This window comes from Gracilinanus agilis, chromosome 4 (assembly GCF_016433145.1).
Source record: "Gracilinanus agilis isolate LMUSP501 chromosome 4, AgileGrace, whole genome shotgun sequence".
NCBI classification, from domain to species: domain Eukaryota; kingdom Metazoa; phylum Chordata; class Mammalia; order Didelphimorphia; family Didelphidae; genus Gracilinanus; species Gracilinanus agilis.
In genome coordinates this window covers 393,817,678-393,833,750 of record NC_058133.1, presented here as the reverse complement: position 1 = coordinate 393,833,750, position 16,073 = coordinate 393,817,678, and positions in this window count along the sequence as shown.

The following is a 16,073-nucleotide window of genomic DNA, read 5'->3' as shown; positions in this document are numbered from 1 at the left end:
TTATTGCTAACACAACAGTGGGGAAGAAGGTGTGATACAAGAGTAGCACATTTGTATCTCATTTCTGTATCTTTTCCCATTTTCTTCTCAACAGACTAGTCAAAATTGTGAATCAAGTTTGCTTTAAAAATCCATGCAATCAAAATTTCTTTTCTCTCCCCAACTTTTCATTAACACGCTCCTTCTCTTTTTTGGTGGCACTTTCTCCCTCCAACTCTCCATCTTTTCCACATCCCATCTCTCAGCCAAATGATCTATTTATCCACTGACTCTCTTGTCAAAACCTATTCTCAGGAAAGGATCTAATAAACTTTCATTATGATGATGATTATTTTTTGTAAGGCAGTGACAGCTGTGTGTTTGTGTGTGTGTATGTGTGTGTGTTTGTGTGTGTGTGTGTGTGTGTGTGTGTGTGTGTGTGTGTGTGTGTGAGAGAGAGAGAGAGAGAGAGAGAGAGAGAGAGAGAGAGAGATATGATAGACCACATGAGAAACAACTCCTAGTGTAGAAAGTCCCCTTCGATGCCCCTTGGATAACTTATTTGTAACTTTTCATCTCACAGTGATATCTGGGACAGTGAAACATTTATTAAAATTTTACTATGTGCCAGACATTATACCAAGCAACTGGGGATACAAAGAAAGACATATAATATTCTGCACCCTCAAGAAACCCACAATCTCATGGGAGAAGACAGAATTCTAAAAGAAATTGAAAAGTATGCAGTGGGGTAGAGAGAAAGTTATATAGCTCATGATAGGGTTAGGTTGGAAATGATCTGAGGAAGTGCATATATTTTAATTGATTTCATCTTGCAAAATGATGAGTTTCTGGAGATTATGAAGTCTAGAAGAATCTAGAAATGATGGGAATTCCTTGATTATGTTCCTTAAATGGTGGAGGATCAGAGGACCAGATGTTCACATCTCACTCTCTCCAGCTAGAGGGAGGAAGAATCCTTAAAGGCAAGGGGTGTTAAGAAGATGTAAATTTTATTTTATTTTATTGTCCTTTTAAAAATGTTTATGGTCATACAAAACGCACTTCCATTTTGGTCATTGTTGTAAAAGCAAAGTCATACATAACCAAAACCCCAAAATAAAACCAAAGATACATTAATGTGAAAGATGACTCTAACAGTTCTTTTTCTGGAGGTGGATAGCATTTCCTGTCATAAGTCTTTTAGGATTGTCTCACATCATTGCATTTCTGAGAGTAACCAGGTTTTCACAGATAAACATCATCCAACATGCTGTGCAACGTTCTCCCAGTTCTGCTTATTTTGCTCTGTATTGGTTCCTGCAGACCTTTTCAGCTTTTTCCGAAATCATCCTGCTTATCATTTCTTATAGCCCAATAGTATTCCATTGGTCATTTAGCCAGGATGTGCCAGAGGCAGGACTTGAAACCAGGTCTTCCCAAGTCCAAATATGGATTTCTAACCAACCTGCATTTGAAATAATTTATTAAGGGCTTATTATATGCCAAGTATTGAACTGAGTATTAAGGATATAAATAGAAAAATCATATAAGTCATCTCTCAAGGAGCTTACATCTTAATGATGGAGATAACTCACATAAAGGATTCCATTTGAGAGATTAGAAAAGCTTATTCATATGAAGTTATACATGACTAAAAATGGTTTTAGGAAGCAGTTTGAACTAGAAAATAGAATGATAGTCCTGAATATCCCTCGAGGATATTTATTTAAGCTCACAGAGCTTTAGTTGTCTCATTTGTAAAAGTGGGGATTATAGTACCTACCTCATAGGGCAGTTGGGGAGATCTCAAGTGATATAATTTAAAGTACTTTGCAAAGTTAAAAGTGTTATTTAAATGTCAGTGATTATTCCTTTTACCTCTTAAAAGAGTATCTGAATTTTAAGTAGGTATGGATATCTTAAATCAATACCTATAATTCTATGATTCTAGTTGCATCATTTGAGTGAGTTGTCAGTAAATAAACATTTATCAAGTACCTACTATGTTCCTGAACTTATGCTAAGGCAAGGGAAGGAATTATTTATTTGGGCAGGAAGCCTTCTTACCAACTCTGAAAACACACCACAGATGTAGCTGTCAACAACCAAATGAGGAAGCTCTTGGGGGTCTAGTGGACTACAAGCTTGACATGAGTCAAAGGTGTCATATATGGAAGTGACAATCCCCCTATCATCTAACTTATTGTGTTTAGTTCTGTGTGCCATGTTTTAGAAGGTCATAAATAAGCCTCAGTGAGTGATTAGGTTGATAAGGAAAGTGGCAATTGCATTCTTTTACCATAAATTGAAGTCTTCTAAGGTCTCTTGGAATCTGAAATTTTCTGATTCAGATTGTGTCACTGGTAGTATTTGGGATGATGAAGAGAAGACTTAGGGGTAAGACAATGAAAATAATTTTTAAATGCCTGAAGTTTTGTCATGTGGAAGATGGATTAGACTTGGTCCTATAAGGATAAAGCTAACACCAGTAGGTAGAGGCTACAATATCATGAAAACATTTAAAAATGAGCTGTCCTTTAGTGGCATAGGCTGTCTTAGGGGAGTGAATTCTCCTTACCAACTAGATCATGATTTCTCACATCAGGCAAAGGCAGCTGATGGTGCACTGGATAGAGCCCTACATCTAGGGCTACAAATTTGTTCAAATTTCACCTCAGATATTTATTAGCTATATGACCCTGGGTAAATCACTAGCCTCTGTCTCCCTCAGTTTCCTCATCTGTTAAGTAGGGATAATAATAGCACCTACCCCAAAGGGTTGCTATGAAAATAAAATAAATTAGTGCTTGTTTAAAAATGCCTGGGTAGAGGAAGAAAATAAAAGTGGGGCTAAAGGAGAGATGGGGATTAGGGAGAGAGTGGTTAGACAAAAAAATTATATTTCTAGGGAGAAATAAGATTAAAAGAGGGAATATAGAAAGAAGGTAAAATAGTGAAGAAAAATAGAATGAAGGGAAATATAAAATCAATCATTATAACTTTGAATGTGAAGATGATGAATTTACCCATAGAATGGAAATGGTTAAAAGATATGGACAGTTTTTGGATATATATCTGTATGTATGTATGTATATGAAAATGGCTCCAGATCATTATTGGTTAAAGAAATGCAAATCAAAACAACTCTCAGATATCTCATTCCTATCTTATTGGCTAAAATGGATAAAAGGGCAAAAACTACTAATGTTGGAAAAGTGGAAAAATAGGGACATTAATACCTGTTGGTGGAATTGTGAACTGCACCAACCATTTTGGAGAGTAATCTGGAATTACAATTAAAGAGTTATAAAACTGCACATAACTTTTGCTCCAGCAATACCACTCTCAGATTTATTTTCTAAGGTAATCAAGGATATATGTCCTGAAATATTTATAGCAGCTCTTTTTGTGGTGGCAAAGAACTGGAAAATGAAGGGATGTTCATCAATTGAGGAATGACTGGATAAGTTGTAGTATATGACTATAATGGAATATTATTGTGCCTTAAGAAATGGCAAACAATTGATTGCAAATAAATCTGGAAAGACCTGAATGAAGTGATGCAAAATGAAGTGAGCAGAACCAGGAAAATATTATACAAAGTAACAGCAATAATGAATGATAATCAACTGTGAGTGACTTAACTGTTTTCAACAAGGCAAGAATCTGGAACAACTCCAAGGAACTCATGATGAAAAAAAGGTATCTACTGTTATAAAGGGAACAGACCGAATCTAAACACAAATTGAAACATACCATTCTTTACCTTATTTCCTTCATGAATTTTCTCTAGTTTAAGCAATATGTGTCTTGTTTCACAACATGACAAACAGGAAAATATTTACTATATGATAATATATGTACAACCTATATCATATTACCTGCTTTTTTGAGGTGGGGAAAGGGTAGCAAGGAAAGAAGATGAGACATAGATTTTTGGACATACCTAATGTGAGAATTTGTTTCTCTTGGATAAGTATATTTATTATAATTTATTATATATTTATAACAAATTATATTACTGTTATGTTACATATTATGTTGCATATAAAAATATCTGTGCTTTCATACACAAAAAATGCCTGGTATATGGTAGGTAGTATATAAATGCTTATTCTTTTTCCTTTCTTTTTCCTCCCATTCAAGTGAAATGTAAATTCCTTGAGAAGAAATATCATTTTTCATTTTCTGTTGTTATTCTTAGCACCCAACATGATACATGGAACATGGGAGTGCTTATTACGTGCTGGTTACATTAGATTTTCTGGGATTTTATGACGTGTCATGACATAAGAGAGAAAGTGAGACTTTAATTCTGTGATTCATTCTATAATCCTTTCCACAATGTTAACAAGCTGAGAGTTATTGACAGGGTAGAGAGTAGCAAAACAGGTTTAGAACATCGAGCACTTACAGGAGACCAGATTAGTTGTTCCAGGTAGAGTTCTAGATGTTGGAGATGCAAGGTTTAGGAATTCAGGGTGATATTATGGAAAGTATGTTCTCTTTAGAGTCAGTTAACTGAGTTTGAATCCCACCAGTGCTGTCTGTGCAGCATTGGGCAAATCACAACTCTGAATTTCATTTCCCTCATTTGTTAAAATAATGGAGTTGGATGAGGTAGCTTTTAAGGACTCCAAAGTCTTAGATCTACTCATTAAGGAAATCTAAGTCTACAAATGACTTAACTCCTTTCTTTCTCTAGTCTGGGCCAATTTTCTTTTCTTTAAACCCCTACCTTTTATCATAGGATCAATATTGTGTATTGGTTCCAAGGCAGAAGAGTGGTAAGGGCTAAGCAATGGGAGTTAAATGACTTGAATAGGTCACATAGCTAAGAAGAATATGAGGACAGATTTGAACCTGGGACCTTCTGTCTCTAGGCCTGGCTCTCAGTACACTGAGCCCCTTAGCTGTACCCTCTGGGTCAATTTTCCCCATGGAACAGTTTATTAGCAGAGTGAATTTTTGATAATTTAGCAAATTTGTGAGCCATTAATGTGGAGGCATCCTTCCAGTGATACAAGTTGCAACCCATGAATATCTTATTCTGTGTAACAAACAAGGATGTTTTCTAAATGCTGAAAATTCAAAACCTAAATTGTGTAAATAGACCCTACCTTTAAGGAACTTAATATCACTCACAGGCTTTGCCTAACAAATCTTCAAAACATTTTTATATCAAATATTATTATCAATCAGATTTGTGAAAGAGTAAAACATTTTTTCAAGTCTATCCAAAGCATTAGTCATTTACAAATTTTTCCCAGTGCTTCCCACACTTAACCATAACTATTTTATTTATTTATTTTTTTGACCAGGCCTATAATTTCCATCAGTGGGTAGAATTCCCAGCACCAGTACTGATCAGCAACTCTTCTGTAATTTAGAGTCAGAGAGATTTCCATGGGTCACTGAGAGTTTAAGAGATATCTTTATGCTCACACAGCAAGTATGCATCAGAGGTGGGATTTGAACCTAGGACTTCTATAAGCAAATTGTTTAAATCAAATGCTACTTCACTGTAAGAAATGATGAACAGACTAATTGTTTTAAATGGAAAGACTTACATGAACATATGAAGAGTGAAATGAGCAGAACAAAGAAAAGATTATATACAGCTACAGAAATATTGTTTGAAGAATTATTTGTATATGTTCGTCTCCAGAGAAAGAACTGAAAAATGAAAATAAGTAATAGATAATAAATAGAAATAAGACATAGTTATATATATATATATATACACATATATATCTTTATATTGAATAATGCCTTCTCTAACAGGGGAAGGAAAGAGAGGAAGGGAGTTACTTGGGTATCTTAATGTGACAAATAAACAAATAAATTTTAATTTTAAAAAGATCACTTAAAATTATAAATGGCTTTGCAAAATTAGAGCATTGAATTTGATTACCTATGACATCCTTTTCAGCTTCTCTTATCTACTATTACCATTCTTCTTTCATTGAAATGCGGGATTCTAATAATATTTGAATGTATCATGGTTCCCTTTAACAATATGGTGAAAGCCTGGGCCCAATTTCAGAATAATATCAATTGTCTGCATTTTTAATTGAAGAAAATGTCACATTTCAGTTAGAAGTCAGTGAAAATAAAAATGGAATTTTTTTCTTATTCAAGTTTCACAGACCCCTTGAAACTGAAGAATCTCTAATTGAAATAATGAATAAATGAGTTCTTGTATATCAAATTGATGAGACACTAGCACATTAGATGAAATCTGTTTTTAATATTTAAATTTTGGCTCAATAAAAAACTTTTTAGCTTGATATTTCTAAGGTCTTGGGTTTGTAATCCTGTCATTGTTTACATGAATATCTGCTCATTGGATAAGTATTTTCATTGTTTTTCTTTTGTTCTTTTTTCTCTATTTTTTTCCATTATGTCTTAGAATCAACACTAAGTATTGGTTCCAAAGCAGAAGAGTGGTAAGGGCTAGACAATGCGGATTAAATGTTTTGCCTATGGTCAGACAGCTAGGAAGTGTCTTGAGGCCAAACTTGAAACCAATGCATCTTATCTGCAAACCTGACACTCTGTCCTCTGAGCCACCCAGCTAAACAACATAAAACAGAGTGACACTGTTCTTCTGATGAATCAGGAGGGAGCTTGACTATCAAAATTCAGAGGATAATTTCTCAAAAATGTAGGCAGGAGAAAAGCATGTCTTCTGGTGTTCTAGAGCTGAATGACTATACATCTATTTCTTTTATATCTCTGCTTCCTGTGGGTATCTGGAACCTGTTCATATCCCTTGGGCATTCTCCTAAGGGTGGGGCAAAGATTTAAAATAATCTCTTTTCTTACTTTCTTGTACATCTCTTTGAAGTATCAAGAAAACTGGAGCCAGCAGTAATGACTCCCTAGAGTAAACTGGGTGTTGGCTTAGCCTCAGGAAAGGAGTGAGAGTGGGAGACTAAAGGGTTTCCTTTTCTTTCCACATTTAGGAAGTAAATATTTCCTAGAACATAAGGAAAAGCCAGATTATGAGCGATTTTCTCAATATCGTTAGATATGCCACAGAAACCAGAAAAAGAACTAGATCAATGATATTATGAAAAGGAGGCATAATAGATGGTTAACCATGGATTGAACTGGTTTAGAGACCTAGAGAAAGATCTTTCAGTCTACTCAGTGCCCGTTATGTTGAAGGTTTATTGGAGAGCATAGGAAGATATTAAAGAATAAGAAGATTTGAATAGTAACTATTGGATAGAATATTCACATTGATGATATCAATGATTCAATAAATTATTGAAATATAATTAATTAGAGGAAGCTAGGTGGCTTAATGGCAGAGTCCCAAGCCTGCAGTTTGGAGGATCTGGGTTCAAATGTGACCTCAGACACTTCCTACCTATGTGACCCTGGGCAAGCCACTTAGTTCTAGTTACCTATTCCTTGCCTTTCTGTCTTAGAAGGGAAGTGGATGGAAAGTTAAGAGTTTTTTTAAAAAGAGAGAAAAAAAAAGAAATATAATTCATTGAATCAAATGGGAAGAAAACAAAGAATCCAGGCTAGTTCCTGACTTGTGACTAGTCATCAATTCCTTAGATCTTTATCTAGTATAATGGTTATAATGAATAATGATTATGATGATTATTATCATAATTCCATGTTAGGATCACAAGATCATATATTGAGAGCATGAAGGGATATTTATGACCCAGTTAGTCCAGCTTCTTCATTTTATAGATTAAAGAACTGGCCTAATATTTGTACAGAACCTTGTAATTCAGAGTTGTTTCAGGGACATTATTTCACTTGCTCCTCATAGTACTTTCATGAAGTATAGATACATATGTATACACATATGTTTATATTATCCATAAGTATATCTATGTATGTGTACATATATTCATGCATATGAATACATACACATATTTCTATAAACATACATTTTATATATCCATATAGGTTAAACTGAGGGTCATTTTAGAGGGAAGATAAAGGAGGACTGGGAAATATTTCTTGTAAAAAGTGGAACTTTACCTGAAATCTGAAGGAATCCAAGAAAGCTGGAAGGCACAGAAGACAGTAGGAAAGAGTTCCAGATATGGGGGATAATCAGTAAAAATGCCTGGAAATGCAAGACAAAGTGTCATACACAAGGAATACCAAGGAAGCCAATGTCTTTGGCTCTTAAAGAATGTGAAGAGAAGAAAGCAGTAAGACCAGAAGGTAGGAAGAGGCAGTTTATAAAAGGCTTCAAATGGCAAGCAGAGGGTTTTGTATTTATTCACTGAGTTTACTGAATATGGGAGGTATGGCATGGTTAGACTTGTGCTTTAAAAAGAGCAATTTCATGGCTGAATGGAAGATGGATTGGAATGGGGAGAGTTTTGAGGTGGGAAGACCAACCATCAGACTATATATAATATGGATTATATAATAGTTTAGGCATGGATTGATGAAGGCATGTATCAGGGCAGTAGCAGAGTTAAGAGAGAAAGGGACATATACAAGAAATATTATAAAGGTATAAAAATATAAAAGTATTATAAAAGCAGAAAGGAGAAGTCTTCACTACAGACCCTATATGCCAGGATAAGAGAGAGTGATGAGATGAATATTATGCTCTGTAAGCCTGGGCAACTAAGAGGATGGTGGTGGTATTGACTATAGCAGGGAAATTAGGAGGAGGGGAAGATTTGGGGGGGAAATGAGTTCAGTTTTAGAAATGTCGAGTTTAAGATATCTACAGAATGTATATTTCAATATACCCAATAGGTAGATGGAGGTGTAAGACTGATTGGAAGTTAGAAAAGAAGTTATGTTTAGACAAATAGCTTTGAGAATCATTTGCATAGAGATGATACTTAAATCCATGGGAGTTACTGAAACCACCAAGTGAAACAGCAAAGAAGGAGAAAAAAAAAGGATAGAGTGTTGGGGGATGCCTACATTTGTAAGATTAATGAGTATAAAAAGCTAGCCAAGTGGACTGTGAAATAACAATCAGACAGAGAGGAGGAGAACCAAGAGAGAGTTCTGAAAACTTAGAGAGAAGACAGTATCAATAAGAATAACGTGATCAAGATGTCAAAGAATGAAGAGCGTTCAAGAAGAACAAGGTCTGAGAAAATATCATTAGATTTAGCAATTAAAAATTATTGATAATTTTGGAATTAGCAGAGTTGGGGAAAGAGTATGAAAAATAGAGTAGATACATGAATTGTAGATGTCTTTCTCAAGAATTTTAGCTACAAAAAGAAGGAGGAGAGATAATAAATAAGAACTGGTGGGGATGGATAGATTTCCATGTTTTTCTTTAAATTTATTTTATTATTTATTTATTTTGACAGATATTTCTCAATTATATTAAATACTTAAGCATTCATTTAAAAATTTTTTGAGTTCCAAATTTTCTCCCTCTCTCCTTCTCCTTCTCTATCTCTTGGGAAGGCAAGCAATATTGTATTGATTATATACACAAAATCATGCAAAGCAATTTCCATATTAACCATGTTACAAAAAAAACACATCTAAAAAAAGCCTCAAGGAAAATAAAGTGCAAAAAGAAAGTAGCATAGTATAGTAAAAAGAATACTGGCCATGGAGTCAGAAGAAGTGTTTTATTCCCAGATTACCTTTACACAGATTTATTTCCCTCAGTTTACTCACCTGTATGATGGGAGGATTTCAGACTACAGATGTGATAAGGTACTTTCCATCTCTAACATCCTGAGTTCTTAGGGGTCTTCCAACTTTGATAATTTTTGCTCTATTATTCTCTTCTGGACAGGCTGATTTATTAATAATAGTAGCTAGCATTTACAAAGCACTTTATGATTTTCAAAGTGCTTGATATAGATTATTTCACTTACTCTGCATAACAAACCTTCCCATCTTACAAATGAGGAAACTGAGGCAGACAGAAATTTAGTGACTTGTCTAAGGTCATGAATCTGGTATTTTTCAGACAATAGCTTTGAATTCAGGTCTAACATTCTTCATTTATTGTCTTATCTAGATGCCTGTATTCTATGATTCTTAGGTCCTTCTGCCTCTGAAATTCTATGTTCGATGATTCTTAAAGATCCTTCCAGCTCCAGTAGTCTATAATATAGTAGTCTTTTAAGAAATCTTAAAAAATTAATTTATTGATTTTTTTACATTTATTTAAAAAGTTTCCAGTATCAAATACCCTCTTTCCCTCCTTTCTTCCCACACCCATTGAGAAGGCAAGAAATGTGACATTAATTATACATGTGAAATCATTCAAAACATTTCTTTATTAGCCTTATTGCAAAAACCCAAGAAAAATAAAGAAAGTGAAAAAGTTTCATTTCAATCAGACTCCATCTTCAATCAGCTCTCCCTCTGGAGGTGGATAGCATTTTCCATATTAAAGTCCTTTGGAATTGTCTTGAATCATTGCAATAATTGAAATAGCTAAGTCATTCACAGTTGATCATTGTAAAATATTTCTATTCCTATGAACTGTGTTCTCCTGATTCTGCCCACTTCACTTTGCATGATTTCATATGTCTGTCCAGGTTTTTCTAAAAGTATCTTTCTTGTCCTTTCTTATACCATAATAATATTTCATCACAATCATTTATCACAATTTGTTTAGCATCTCCCAGTTGATGGGCATCCCCCCAGTTTCCAGTTCTTTGCACCACTGAAGGAGCTGCTATACATATTTTGTACATATGTTTCTTCCCTTTTTTCTTTCATCTCTTTGGAATATAGATCTAATAGTGCTATTACCAGGTCAAAGGACATAAAAAGTTTTATAGCTCTTTGGGCATAATTCCATAATTTTTAACCTGTTAATCTTGGGCTTTGATCTTGTGTTAATTTTTGAGAATACATGAGAACACACTAATCTTTCTATAGCTGCTTTAAGATGATAGTTCCTATATTTCATTAATTTTACATAGGTTTTCATTAAAAACAGTTTCCAAATCCATTATATTTCATTTTGTAGCTCCAAAGTACATGTTAAAATAATTACAGACTATGTACAATTTTTTAAAATACATGCCATTACCATTAAGCATTATTTTCCGAATGATGGTAATTCCCTTGAAACACCTGACTACAACTTTTGCCTCAATTTTTTGTGCTTTATATATCTTGCCTGGGCAATACCAGATTATTTGCAAATATGGCTTTTGTCATTAGTTCACTTTGACCTCTTTAGTCTTTAAACTCTTTCTTTGGTCCATTTTTATTATTATTCCTATATGACCTAGGTGTGAAAAATTTTCAAAGCAATTTATAAAGTAAAGTATTAAAACTGATAGTTAAGAATGCCATAATAGTATTACTTATGGGTAACATATTACATAAATTGAATTGGATATTAAATTTTAATTTTTAATGAGAAAAGGAAACACTGGAAAAACAAATGAGAAATATTTGTCTATTAGAAAAGGGAATGTTATTCAGCCATTCTCCAATTGGTGGACATCCCTTCAATTTCTACTTCTTTGTCATCACAGAAAGAATGAATACAAATGCTTTTTGTACAATTAGACCCTCTCCTCCATCTTTGATCTTTTTGGAAAATGGACCTAAAAGTGATATTGCTAGGTCAAAGATTATATGCAGTTTTTATGGCTCTTTGGGCATGGTTCCAAATTGCACTTCAGAATGCTTGTATACATTCACAACTCCATCATCAACACATTATCGTCCCAATTTTTTCATACCCCCTCTAGCATTTATCATTTTCCTTTTTTTAAAATTAGCCATGATGATAGGTATGAGTTGGTACCTCAGACTTGTTTTAATTTGAATTTCTCTAATAATGATTTGGGACATTTTTTCATATGACTAATGAAAGGTTAAACTTATTCATCTGAGAATTGTCTGTTTATATCCTTTTTTCTTTTTTTTTCTTTTGTGTTCTTTGTTATAATGAATAACTTTCTGAATCAGAAAGGAGAGTTATAGATTATCTTGGGAAATGAAGGTAATATAAAGCAAAAGATATAATTTCAAATTTTGAGAATAAACTCCACCAGAAGTAATTTTATAAAATACCATAATAACACACTCCATTTTTCAAAACCCTTATACTTACCCAAAAATATGAATTAAATGACTAGAATTATCATTTAGTGTCTACATCAGCAATAATATCCCCATCAGTTCATGTATTCAAGCAGTTGTTTTTCTTCTGTGTTTCTCCTCCCACAGTTCTTTCTCTGAAGATGGCTAGTTTTCTTTCTCATAAGTCCCTCAGCCTTGCTCTGGATCTTTGCATTGCTGCTAGTAGAGAAGTCTGTTATGTTTGATTGTACCACAGTGTATCAATCTCTGTGTACAATGTTCTCCTGGATCTGCTCCTTTCACTCTGCATCAATTCCTGGAGGTCAGGTTTTTTTGTAGTTTGATAGGCATAGCACTAAATAGGTAAATTAATTTGGGTAGGATGGTCATTTTTATTATGTTAGCTCATCCTACCCATGAGAAATCAATGCTTTTCCATTTGTTTAGATCTACTTTTAATTCTGTGGAAAGGGTTTCATAGTTTTGTTCGTATAATTCCTGCATTTGTCTTGGCAGATAGATTCCTAAGTATTTTATATTGTCCAGGGTGATTTTAAATGGAATTTATCTTTCTAACTCTTCAGGCTGTGATGTGTTGGAAACATATAGAAATACTGATGATTTATATGTGTTTATTTTGTATCTTGCAACTTTGCTAAAGTTGTTGATTATTTCCACTAACTTTTTAGTTGATTCTCTAGGATTTTTTAAGTAGACCATCATATCATCTGCAAAGACTGATAGCTTAGTCTCTTCACTGCCTATTTTAATGTTTTAGTTTCTTTTTCTTCTCTAATTGCTACTGCTAGTGTTTCTAATACAATGCTAAATAAGGTGACAATGTTTCACTCCTGCTCTTATTGGGAATGATTCTAATTTATCACCATTGCAGATGGTGTTTGTGATGGTTTTAGATATATATCATTTATTATTTTTAGGAAAGGCCCTTCTATTCCTAAACTTTCTAGTGTTTTCAGTAGGAATGGGTGTTGTATTTTGTCAAAGGCTTTTTCAGCATCTATTGAGATAATCACGTGGTTTTTTATTATTTTGCTTGTTGATATGCTCAATTATGTGAATGATTTTCCTAATGTTGAACCATCCTGGCATTCCTGGTATAAATCCCATCTGATCATAATGAATAACCCTTGTGATCACTTGCTGGAGTCTTTTTGCTAGTATTCTGTTTAAGATTTTTCCATCTATGTTCATAAATTGAGATTGGTCTGTAATTTTCTTTCTGTTTTTGATCTACCTGGCTTTGGGATGAGTACCATATTTGTTTCATAAGAGGAGTTGAAGAAGAATCTTAATGTTCTCTTTCATTTAAGGACATTTTTATTCCTGTAATTTCCATGTCAAATAGAAATGTGGCTACATTGTTTTTTTTTAAACTGGTATCTGACCATGCTTTATTCTCTGGAATCTCAATATGACCTATTCACTGCAAAATAAAATCTGGTATGAGGTATAACTATTTTGGAGCACATCCCAGTAAACTTATTTATTGAAATGTCACAATTTCTTTTTAGTAATTCAGCCTTAGAGTATGAACCCAAGGATTTATAGCAATATGGAAATTAATGGTAGGAGACATCAGCTTGATTTGTGTAATAGCACATATTACCCCAGGCCTTGGAAACTTCCCCAAATCACAAAATCTCAGAGGTAGAAATGTTCTCAATTGCTATCTAGTTTAATTGGTAGCTAAACAAGACTGTCTATGACAAGTGGTCATCCAGCCTTTGTTCAAAAACTTCCAATGAGGTGGCATTAACCCATTACTGTCAAGGCATTCCATTCCACTTTTAGAGAGCTCTGATTGTTAGAAAGGTTTTGTGTTCTTTTATTAAGCCAAAATTTATATTTCTGCAGCTTTTGCTGAAGAAAGTCTTCATCCTTTTTATGGAAAGAACAATTTTAATTCTTTCTCCACATAAAAATCCTTAAAATACTTGAATTCTGCTATACTGTCCACCTTGTCTTCTTTTCCAATCCATCAATCAACAAGTGTTTCTTACATGTCTACCATGCCCCAGGCACTGTGTTAGTTTGGGGGTAAAGGGGGAGTAAAATGCAATAAATAAGAATCCTATTCTCTAGAAGCATAATCCTATTGTCCATGTATATGAAACTGAGTTTTGTGTGTGTTTTTTAAAGGGAACATTAACTATAACAAAATAGTAATAAAACTTGTGGTTTCTTTGTAACCTCATGTAATCCCCATTTTATTTTCTTCCATGCACTTTAAAATGTTTTATTTTTAAATCTTATTATTTTAATGAACAAAAATCTCTTCTATTTTCCTCCCACCTTTGCTCTCTATATGTCAAAGAAAAACAAAACCCTTATATCAAATATTGACTCAAAACAAGTCATTGCATTGGCCATGTCCCAAAAGCATATGTACCTATCTGTACATGGTGTTCATCACTTCTTAGGAGGAGGATACATTTTGACAAGACTCTTCTGGAATAATTGGTTATTATTGCATTGATTGGAGTTCTTAAGTCTTTCAAAGTTGTTCATCTTTAAATGTTGTTGTTATTACAAATTGCTCTCCAGGTTCTTTTACTCTGAATTAGTTCATAGAAGTTTTCTCAAGATTCTCTGAAACTTTCTACTTTTTAATTTCTTGGGATAGAGTAATATCCCATCCCATTTTTAAGACTTAATTTGTGTAGTCATTCCCTAATTGATCAGCACCCTCTTACTTTCCAGTTTTTGTCATAATAAAAAGAGCTACTCTAAATAATTTTATACTTGTAGTTTTTTTCTCCTCTTTCTTTGGTTTCTTCACAATATAGACCTAGTAAAACATTGGATCAAAGACTACACATAGTTAAGAAACTTTTTAATATCACTATAAAGCAATCCTTTGGCAGTTTGATTGATTGGTATAGCACTGAATGAATTAGTTTAGACAGAATTGTCATTATGTTATATTGTATTAGCTGACCCACGAACAATGAATATTTTTTCAATTATTTGATCGATTTATTTATGCAAAGAGCATTTATAATTTTATTAATGTAGTTCCTGTCTATTTTGTGGCAGGTAAAAGTACATTTTTATATACATTCTATACATATACATAATATATAATGTACATTTATATACATTCTATATTTTTTAAATATAATTTTTCTCTTTTCTTGTTAGGTTTGTTGGTAATACACAGAAGTGCGGTAAGTATTTGGGTGTATTTATTTTATATTCTGAAAATGAAGCTATTATTTCATTTAATTTTTTAGTTGATATTCTAGAATTCCCTAAGTAAACCATCATATCATTTGCATAAAGCTATAATTTTATTTATTCATTACCTATGCTTATGCCCAGGGCTGTTAGGTGGCAGATAGAAGACTGGCCTTAGGCTCAGAAGGACTTGAATTTAAATCCATCTTGAGACACTTACTTGTTATGTGTTAAACTGTTTCATCATTATTTTGATGAAATTTTTTTATGATTTGTTTTTAACCTACCCATTTTTAGTTATAGGTTATTTAGTTTCTAATTCATTTTAATATTTCTTACAGATACTTTATTGAATATAATTTTATTATTTTGAAGATTATGAAATATATATCTATATTTAATATTTTTCTGCATTTGAGCTTTTTACACTAATGTTTGATTATTTTTGTGAAGGTTCCATGCATAGTTGAGAAATATGCATAGTTCTTTTTAATCCAACTCAGTTGTTATCAGAAATCTACCATTTTTATCTTTCCTAAAATTCTGTTAAAGTCTTTAACTTCTTTCTTGTTTACTTTTCTCTTGGATCTAGAAAGAAAAGAGTATATTGAGGTCCCTCACTTTTATAATGTTAAGATCTATCTATGCATTTAACTTTTCTTTTAAATTAAAATTCAGTGACATATGTTCAGAACTGATACTGATTCATTTTCTTTCTTTTCTTTTCTCTTCTAAACCTTTACTTTTTGTCTCAGAATCAATACTGTATATTGGTTTCCTTCCTTCCTTCCTTCCTTCCTTCCTTCCTTCCTTCCTTCCTTCCTTCCTCCCTCCCTCCCTCCCTCCTTCCCTCCCTTCCTTCCTCC